The sequence below is a fragment of the Triticum dicoccoides genome, chromosome 6A (assembly GCF_002162155.2).
Source record: "Triticum dicoccoides isolate Atlit2015 ecotype Zavitan chromosome 6A, WEW_v2.0, whole genome shotgun sequence".
In the NCBI taxonomy this organism is placed as follows: domain Eukaryota; kingdom Viridiplantae; phylum Streptophyta; class Magnoliopsida; order Poales; family Poaceae; genus Triticum; species Triticum dicoccoides.
The window spans coordinates 505255107-505265777 of NC_041390.1; positions in this window are offsets into that span (position 1 = coordinate 505255107).

Genomic DNA, 10671 nt, shown 5'->3' on the forward strand with positions numbered 1-10671 from the left:
ACGAAGCCCCCGGGCGTAATCGATGGCGCGCAGATGTGGTGAGGCTCGCCGCGCGACCCTGCAATGGCCTGGGAGGGGAGTCGATAGCAGAAGGGTGGCGCTCCCGACGCCGCTGCGTCCAGCAGCTCAGCAACACGCTCAAGCAGCGTGTCCCGGCCGCTCTCCATGAGCCTGCATCGCAGAAGCTCCCTGGCCACTGTGAGTGCCGCCCGCATGTTTGCTTGCTCCCGCCATGAGTGCGGCGCTGTTGCTGCGGCGTGACTCGCTGCTCTCGCCGCGGCTCGTACTTGTCACAGGGTGAGGTTAGATGATGCCTAGTCGTGCTGTCCACGCCCGGCGGAGCTTGGTGGTGCCCGCGCCGCTTGGGGTGCAGGGTCGAGACTTTCATGGGCAGGCGGCGCCGTCCGGGCCGGCCAGGCTACCCAGCGATTGGATCCAGCCTTTGGGTCGCCAGACATCATCGCCGGTGAACGTCGGAGAGCTGATTGGCGGAGAAGAAGCTCCGGTGCACCCCTACCTGGCGCGCCAAATGTCGGATACAGGGCTTCGGCTAACCCTTAAGGTTCGAACACTGGGTGCGCGCGAAGTCTTTCCCTCCTACCAATCTATGCTCTGGCTCGCTAAGATCTTGCGGACGAACTCGACGAACTCACAACACAGAAAGACACGGGGTTTATACTGGTTCGGGCCACCGTTGTGGTGTAATACCCTACTCGAGTGTGGTAGTGGTGGATTGCCTCTTGGGCTGATGATGAACAATACAAGGGGAAGAACAGCCTCCTGAGCTTGAGGTGTTCTTGTGCTTTCGGACTTGTGTGTATCTAGGGGTCTGATCAGCCTCCGGGTCTCATGAGATCTCCCGGTCTGATGAGGTCTCTCCCCTCTACTGTGGGCTAGCCCTATTTATAGAGGCCCTGGTCCTCTTCCCAAATATTGAGCAGGAAGGGAGCCAACAATGGCGGGCTAATTCGAAGGGGGACAGCTAGTACAAGCTACCCTGACAAAAGCGGTCTTCGCCTGTGAAAGGCTCTAGTGGTGACGCCGTCTTGGGCTCCACGATGACCTCCATCTTGTAGTCCATGGTCTTGGTCTTGTTGCACCGAAACGGCAACCTTTGCCTGATGCCTCGGTACTCTACGGCTGCGCTTGCCTCCTTTGCACCAAAGAGGAAACAGGGACGCTACGCGCGCTGGCGCCCGCCTGGTGTCGATCGTCATGGCTCACGTCACGAGAGCCTCATGAGGTTCCCCTCGCCTTGGTATCTCCGCCCCTCGCGAGCTTGCCTGACTAGGCCGCTCGGGAGGAGGGCTTGCATCGTCCGCCTCGCGAGGCTTGGACCCTCGCGAGGGTCTTGGATGCTTTGTTGATGAAGATGGGCCGAACATCCTGCTGGCTCAGCTACGCCATGGGCCGCAGGCAGGCAAGTCTGGGGACCCCCGTTCCCAGAATGCCGACACAAGGGAAGGAGTTCAATCACCCATTTTGCCACTCGACCAGTTGCATCTCTATTGTTCAGAATTTTTGACAATGGTGCGTCGCTGACGACTGTAATGGAGTGATCAGAGAAATAATGTGCAACCTTCTTCGTTGTCATCTAGATCCCATAAACAAGCTTCTGATAATGTGGATATCTTTGCTTGGATGGAGTTAAAACTTCAGAAGCATAGTATACTGAGCGCTGAACTTTATAGGCTTTTCCTTCTTCTTCCCTCTCGACCATGAGTACTGTACTGACAACTTGTCCAGTGGCTGCAATATAAAGCAGTAAAGGCTCTTTGCTGATTGGGGCAGCGAGCACCGGCTGGGTGGAAAGCAGGGCTTTGAGATCTACAAACACTGCATCAGCTTCAGGAGTCCACTCGAACTTGTCAGATTTCTTCATCAGTCGGTAAAGAGGCAATGCCTTTTCACCGAGGCGAGAAATGAATCGACTCAAGGCGGCCAAACAACCAGTAAGCTTCTGGACATCATGCACGCAACAGGGCGCTTCATTCGGAGTATGGCACCAACTTTCTCTGGGTTCACGTCGATCCCTCGTTCGGAAACGAGGAAGCCGAGTAACTTTCCACCAGGAACTCCAAAAGTACACTTTGATGGGTTGAGCTTGATATCATATCTTCTCAGGTTGGCAAAGGTTTCAGCAAGGTCAGTCAGCAGGTCGGAATGTTTGCACGACTTGACCACAATGTCATCCACCTATGCTTCCACATTCCGACTGATTTGAGTGAGCAGACACTTCTGAATCATCCTCATGAATGTGGCCCCAGCGTTCTGATACGTCTCCAACGTATCTATAATTTTTGGTTGCTCCATGCTATATTATCTACTGTTTTGGACTATATTGGGCTTTATTTTCCACTTTTATATTATTTTTGGGACTAACCTATTAACCGGAGGCCCAGCCCAGAATTGCTGTTTTTTGCCTATTTCAGTGTTTCGAAGAAACGGAATATCAAACGGAGTCCAAACGGAATGAAACCTTCGGGAACGTGATTTTCTCACCGAACGTGATCCAGGAGACTTGGACCCTACGCCAAGGCATCAGAGAGGCGGTCACGAGGGTGGGGGGCACGCCCCCCACCTAGGGCGTGCCCCCTGCCTTGTGGGCCCCTCGGAGCTCCACCGACGTACTTCTTCCTCCTATATATACCTACGTACCCCCAAACGAAAAGACCAGGAGACAAAAACCTAATTCCACCGCCGCAACTTTCTGTATCCACGAGATCCCATCTTGGGGCCTGTTCCGGAGCTCCGCCGGAGAGGGCCATCATCACGGAGGGCTTCTACATCATCATAGCCCCTCTGATGAAGTGTGAGTAGTTTACCTCAGACCTTCGGGTCCATAGTTAGTAGCTAGATGGCTTCTTCTCTCTTTTTGGGTCTCAATACAAAGTTCTCCCCCTCTCTTGTGGAGATCTATTCGATGTAATCTTCTTTTTGCGGTGTGTTTGTTGAGACCGATGAATTGTGGGTTTATGATCAAGTCTATCTATGAATAATATTTGAATCTTCTCTGAATTCTTTTATGTATGATTGGTTATCTTTGCAAGTCTCTTTGAATTATCCGTTTGGTTTGGCCAACTAGATTGGTAGTTCTTGCCATGGGAGAAGTGCTTAGCTTTGGGTTCGATCTTGCGGTGTCCTTTCCCAGTGACAGAAGGGGCAGCAAGGCACGTATTGCATCGTTGCCATCGAGGATAACAAGATGGGGTTTATTTCATATTGCATGAATTTATCTCTCTACATCATGTCATCTTGCTTAAGGCGTTACTCTGTTTTTAACTTAATACTCTAGATGCATGCTGGATAGCGGTCGATGAGTGGAGTAATAGTAGTAGATGCAGAATCATTTCGGTCTACTTGTCACGGACGTGATGCCTATATACATGATCATGCCTAGATATTCTCATAACTATGCTCAATTCTGTCAATTGCTCAACAGTAATTTGTTCACCCGCCGTAGAATACTTATGCTCTTGAGAGAAGCCACTAGTGAAACCTATGGCCCCCAGGTCTATTCTCATCATATCAATCTCCATCACTTTAATATTGCTTTGCTTTTTTTACTTTGCCTTTTACTTTTCACTTCGCATCTTTATACCAAAAATACCAAAATTATTATATGTATTAGATCTCACTCTCGTAAGTGACCGTGAAGGGATTGACAACCCCTAATCGCGTTGGTTGCGAGTAGCTATCGTTTTGTGCAGGTACGAGGGACTTGAGCGTGGCCTCCTACTGGATTGATACATTGGTTCTCAAAAACTGAGGGAAATACTTACGCTACTCTGCTGCATCATCCCTTCCTCTTCGGGGAAATCCAACGCAAGCTCAATAGGTAGCAAGAAGGATTTCTGGTGCCGTTGCCGGGGAGTCTACGCAAAAAGTCAACATACCAAGTACCCATCACAATCCCTATCTCTCGCATTACATTATTTGCCATTTGCCTCTCATTTTCCTCTCCCCACTTCACCCTTGCCGTTTTATTCGCCCTCTCTTTCCCAATCTCCTTCTCTCTATCCTCCCTCTTTTGCCTATTTGCTCTTGTTTGCTCGTGTGCTAGTTTGCTTGCTTGTCGTTATGTCTGAAATTGGGGAAGTTATCGCCAATATGGGCGATAACAGTATCATGGAAAATTCTGATGCTCCTGCTGAAGAACCCCCTACCTACCATACAAAAAGATTTCGAATCGGTAGTGGTAATATTATTGGAAAAGGAGTTATTCAAGATTTCTTTACTTGTGCCGGTGCTTTGCCCTCTATGGGCGACTCTATTCTCCATAGAGCTAGTAGTCTTGCGGACGCTATTGCCATGCTTATCGTTGAACTTGAAAGGCAATTTATGCATATGCACCCATCTATACAAAGAGTTTTCCTAGAATTTTCTAATGTCGAGCATTCGTCTGTTAAGCATGCCGCTACTATCTTTTTGGCTCATGAATTCAGATTTATAATAAAAGAAGCCAAAGAAATCTTTGCGCACTATAGGGTGGGCGCTGGTCGTCCTCCCATAGAATCTATCCTCTTCGATCAAGAAGAAATTATGCGCTTTCAATCTCTTGACTATGTTGCTTTTAATGAAAGCCTTAGAAAAAAGGTGCCGATCAATATTTTAATTGATAGAATATCTGCACTTAATGATGATTTGGCTATTTGAAATAATGAACTAGGATGCTCTCTTGAGTTTAGGCTCATAAGGTTCTGTCAAAAGAATGCTTATAATGATGATTTGGTTGTACAATACGAAGGGCCGAAAGAGGAACCTATACCTCCTAAAATTGATCTTGGGGACTTCTGTCCTATTAAATTTAGCCCTTTTGATTACTTTTGCTTTCCTCAAAGAAAACTTGCTGCCTAACGTAGAGAATATGAAATGAGTTTCACCGATCTATCTTATTACTACGACAATACCTAGATCTATCCTCGCTTTTATGCCTAGCTAGGGGCGTTAAACGATAGCGCTTGTTGGGAGGCAACCCAATTTTATTTTTATTCCTTGCTTTTTGCTCCTGTTTAGTAATAAATAAATTATCTAGCCTCTGTTTTGGTTGTGTTTTTTATGTTTAAATAGTGTTTGTGCCAAGTAGAACCATTGGGAAGACTTGGGGAAAGTCTTGTTGAACTTGCTGTAAAAAACAGAAACTTTAGCGCTCACGAGAACTGCTGTAATTTTTATTTAAAGAGTGCTATTTAGTTAATTCTTTTTGAAGATGATTAATAGATAAATTCCTCAGGTCCAGAAATTTATTTTAGAATTTTTGGTGTTCCATATCTTGCGCTAGCTACAGATTACTACAGACTGTTCTGTTTTTGACAGATTCTGTTTTGTGTGTGTTGTTTGCTTATTTTGATGAATCTATGGTTAGTAAAATAGTTTATAATCCATAGAGAAGTTGGAATACAGTAGATTTAACACCAATATAAATAAAGAATGAGTTCATTACAGTACCTTGAAGTGGTTTTTTGTTTTCTTTCGCTAACGGAGCTCACGAGTTTCCTACTTTAAGTTTTGTGTTGTGAAGTTTTCAAGTTTTGGGTGAATTCTTGTGATGGATTATGGAACAAGGAGTGGCAAGAGCCTAAGATTGGTGGTGCCCATGGCACCCCCAAGATAATCCAAGGACACCAAAAAGTCAAAGCTTGGGGATGCCCGAAAGGCATCCCCTCTTTCGTCCACTTCCATCGGCAATTTACTTGGAGCTATATTTTTATTCACCAACATGATATGTGTTTTGCTTGGAGCGTCTTGTATTATTTGTGTCTTTGGTTGTTAGCGTGCCACAATCATCCTTGCTTTACACACCTTTTGAGAAAGCCATACATGAATTAGAATTTGATAGAATACTCTATGTGCTTCACTTATATCTTTTTGAGCTAAGTAGTTTTGCTCTATGTGCTTCACTTATATCTTTTGAGCGTTATAATTTTGCTCTATGTGCTTCACTTAGATATTTCAGAGCACGGTGGTGGATTTGTTTTAAAGAAACTATTGATCTCTCATGCTTCACTTAAATTATTTTGAGAGTCTTAATAGCATGGTAATTTGCTTAATAATAACATGCTTGGTATTCAAGATTTGTGAAACTTTCTTTTGAGTGTGTTGAATACTAAGAAAAGTTGGATGCTTGATAATTGTTTTGAGATATGGAGGTAATAATATCAAAGTCATGCTAGTTGAGTAGTTGTGAATTTGAGAAGTGCTTGTGTTGAAGTTTGCAAGTCACGTAGCATGCACGTATGGTAAACGTTATGTAACAAATTTGAAACATGAGGTGTTATTTGATTGTCCTCCTTATGAGTGGCGGTCGGGGACGAGCAATGGTCTTTTCCTACCAATCTATCCCCCTAGGAGCATGCACGTAATACTTTGGTTTTTGATGGCCTGTAGATTTTTGCAATAAGTATATGAGTTCTTTATGACTAATGTTGAGTCCTTGGATTATACGCACTCTCACCCTTCCATCATTGCTAGCCTCTATGGTACCGTGCATTGCCATTTCTCACATCGAGAGTTGGTGCAAACTTCGCCGGTGCATCCAAACCCCGTGATATGATACGCTCTTTCACACATAAACCTCCTTATATCTTCCTCAAAACAGCCACCATACCTACCTATTATGGCATTTCCATAGCCATTCCGAGATATATTGCCATGCAACTTTCCACCATCTAGTTTATCATGACACATTCATCATTGTCATATTGCTTAGCATGATCATGTAGTTGACATAGTATTTGTGGCAAAGCCACCGTTCATAATTTTTTCATACTTGTCACTCTTGATTCATTGCATATCCCGGTACACCGCCGGAGGCATCCATATAGAGTCATACTTTGTTCTAATATCGAGTTGTAATCATTGAGTTGTAAATAAATAGAAGTGTGATGATCATAATTCAATAGAGAATTGTCCCCCAAAAAAGGAGAAAGGCCAAAGAAAAAAAAGAAGGCCCCCCAAAAAAGAAAATAAATAAAAAGGGGCAATGCTACTATTCCTTTTTTCCACACTTGTGCTTCAAAGTAGCACCATGTTCTTCATATAGAGAGTCTCTTGAGTTATCACTTTCATATACTAGTGGGAATTTTTCATTATAGAACTTGGCTTGTATATTCGAACAATGGGCCTCCTCAAGTGCCCTAGGTCTTCGTGAGCAAGCAAGTTGGATGCACACCCACTTAGTTTCTTTTGTTGAGCTTTCATACATTTATAGCTCTAATGCATCCGTTGCATGGAAATCCCTACTCCTTGCATTAACATCAATCGATGTGCATCTCCATAGCCCATTGATTAGCCTCGTTGATGTGAGACTTTCTCCTTTTTGTCTTCCCCACATAACCCCCATCATTCTATTCCACCCATAGTGCTATATCCATGGCTCACGCTCATGTATTGCGTGAAAGTTTATGAGTTTAAAATTATTAAGGTATGAAACAATTGCTTGGCTTGTCATCGGAGTTGTGCATGATCAGAGCATTCTTGTGTGACGAAAATGGTGCATGACTAAACTATATGATTTTGTAGGGATAAACTTTCTTTGGCCATGTTACTTTGAGAAAACATAATTGCTTTGTTGGTTTGCTTGAAGTATTATTATTCTCTATGTCAATATGAACTTTTGTCTTGAATCTTCCTAATCTGAATATTCATACCACAATTAAGAAGATTTGCATTGAAATTATGCCAAGTAGCACTCCGCATTAAAAATTCTCTTTTTATCATTTACCTACTCGAGGACGAGCAGGAATTAAGCTTGGGGATGCCTGATACGTCTCCAACGTATCTATAATTTTTGATTGCTCCATGCTATATTATCTACTGTTTTGGACTATATTGGGCTTTATTTTCCACTTTTATATTATTTTTGAGACCAACCTATTAACCGGAGGCCCAACCCAGAATTGCTGTTTTTTTGCCTATTTCAGTGTTTCGAAGAAACTGAATATCAAACGGAGTCCAAATGGAATGAAACCTTCGGGAACGTGATTTTCTCACCGAACGTGATCTAGGAGACTTGGACCCTACGCCAAGGCATCAGAGAGGCGGTCACGAGGGTGGGGGCGCCCCCCTAGGGCACGCCCCCTGCCTCGTGGGCCCCTTGGAGCTCCACCGACGTACTTCTTCCTCCTATATATACCTACGTATCCCCAAACGAACAGACCAGGAGCCAAAAACCTAATTCCACTGCCGCAACTTTCTGTATCCACGAGATCCCATCTTGGGGCCTGTTTCGGAGCTCCACCGGAGAGGGCCGTCATCACGGAGGGCTTCTACATCATCATAGCCCCTCCGATGAAGTGTGAATAGTTTACCTCAGACCTTCGGGTCCATAGTTAGTAGCTAGATGGCTTCTTCTCTCTTTTTGGATCTCAATACAAAGTTCTCCCCCTCTCTTGTGGAGATCTATTCGATGTAATCTTATTTTTGCGATGTGTTTGTTGAGACCGATGAATTGTGGGTTTATGATCAAGTCTATCTATGAATAATATTTGAATCTTCTCTGAATTCTTTTATGTATGATTGGTTATCTTTGCAAGTCTCTTCGAATTATCCGTTTGGTTTGGCCAACTAGATTGGTAGTTCTTGCCATGGGAGAAGTGCTTAGCCTTGTGGTGTCCTTTCCCAGTGACAGAAGGGGCAGCAAGGCACGTATTGCATCATTGCCATAGAGGATAACAAGATGGGGTTTATTTCATATTGCATGAATTTATGTCTCTACATCATGTCATCTTGCTTAAGGCGTTACTCTTTCTTTAACTTAATACTCTAGATGCATGCTGGATAGTGGTCGATGAGTGGAGTAATAGTAGTAGATGCAGAATCGTTTCGGTCTACTTGTCACGGACGTGATGCCTATATACATGATCATGCCTAGATATTCTCATAACTATGATCAATTATGTCAATTGCTCAACAGTAATTTGTTCACCCACCGTAGAACACTTATGCTCTTGAGAGAAGCCACTAGTGAAACCTATGGCCCCCGGGTCTATTCTCATCATATCAATCTCCATCACTTTAATCTTGCTTTGCTTTTTTACTTTGCCTTTTACTTTTCACTTCGCATCTTTATACTAAAAATACCAAAATTATTATATCTATCGGATCTCATTCTTGTAAGTGACCGTGAAGGGATTGACAACCCCTAATCACGTTGGTTGCGATTAGCTATCATTTTGTGCAGGTACGAGGGACTTGAGCATGGCCTCCCACTGGATTGCACCTTGGTTCTCAAAAACTGAGGGAAATACTTACGCTACTCTGCTGCATCATCCCTTCCTCTTCAGGGAAATCCAACGCAAGCTCAAGAGGTAGCACGTTCTTGAGACCGAATGGTATGGTGACATAACAAAAGCACCCGAATGGAGTGATGAAAGATGTTTTTATCTCATCGGATCCATACAATCGGATCTGATGGTACCCGGAATAGGCGTCTAGGAAAGACAAACGCTCACACCCTGCAGTTGAATCGACAATTTGGTCGATGTGAGGGAGAGGAAAATGATCTTTCAGGCAGGCCTGATTGATATGCTTGAAGTCAATGCACATGCGAAGTGAGTCGTCCTTCTTGGGGACCATAACAACATTGGCGAGCCACTCGGAGTGGTAAATCTCGCGAATGAACTCAGCTGCCAGGAGCAGAGCCACTTCCTCACCAATTGCTTTTCTCTTCTGTACGGCAGGCCGTCGAAGATGTTCCTTGACTGGTTTTACCTTCGGGTCAACTCACAAATGATGCTCAGCCAGTCCCCTGGGTACACCCGACATGTCAGAAGGTTTCCATGCAAAGATGTCCCAGTTCTCACAAAGGAACTGGATGAGCGCTTCTTCCAATTTGCTGTCGAGTGAAGTTGAAATATGAGTAGGAGCAGCATCAGGATCGGTCGGGTGAATATGAATCGGCTTGGTTTCACCGGACGACTGAAATGCAGAATTAGTGGCAGGCTTCTTGGAGCGCAGCAAATCACTCGGATATGCATTTTTATGGTATTCTTGCATTTCGACTGCCGCCATCTGTGCATCGGCAACTTTTTAGCCCTTCTGGAAGCACGCTTCTACTTTCTGCCGATTGCCAGTGATAGTGTAACACCCTCGATGCGACTATATCTCCCACGTGTCGAGGCACGACTTAGAGGCATAATCGCATTGAAGGCATATGTCGCAAGTGAGGTAATCTTCACACAACCCATGTAATATAATAAGGGAAAGAGATTACATAGTTGGCTTACAATCGCCACTTCACACAGTTACATGAATAAACATTACATCATCCAAATACACTCATGGTCCGACTATGGAACCAAAATAAAAGAAGAACCCCAAATGCGACAAGGTCCCCGATCGACCCCAACTGGGCCCCACTACTGATCAACTAAAACGAAACAAAACAAAGGACAAGATCTTCATCGATCTCCTCCTGAGCTGGGTTGCATCATCTGCACGGACTCATCGGCACCTGCAAGCTGGTTTTGGAAGTATCTGTGAGCCACGGGAACTCAGCAATCTCGCACCCTCGCGATCAAGACTATTTAAGCTTATGGGTAAGGTAAAGGTAATATGTGGAGCTGCAGCAAGCGACTAGCATATATGGTGGCTAACCTGTTCGCAAAAGAGAGCGAGAAGAGACGGCAAAGCACGATCGAGAAACTATGATCAAGAAGTGATCCTAGAACA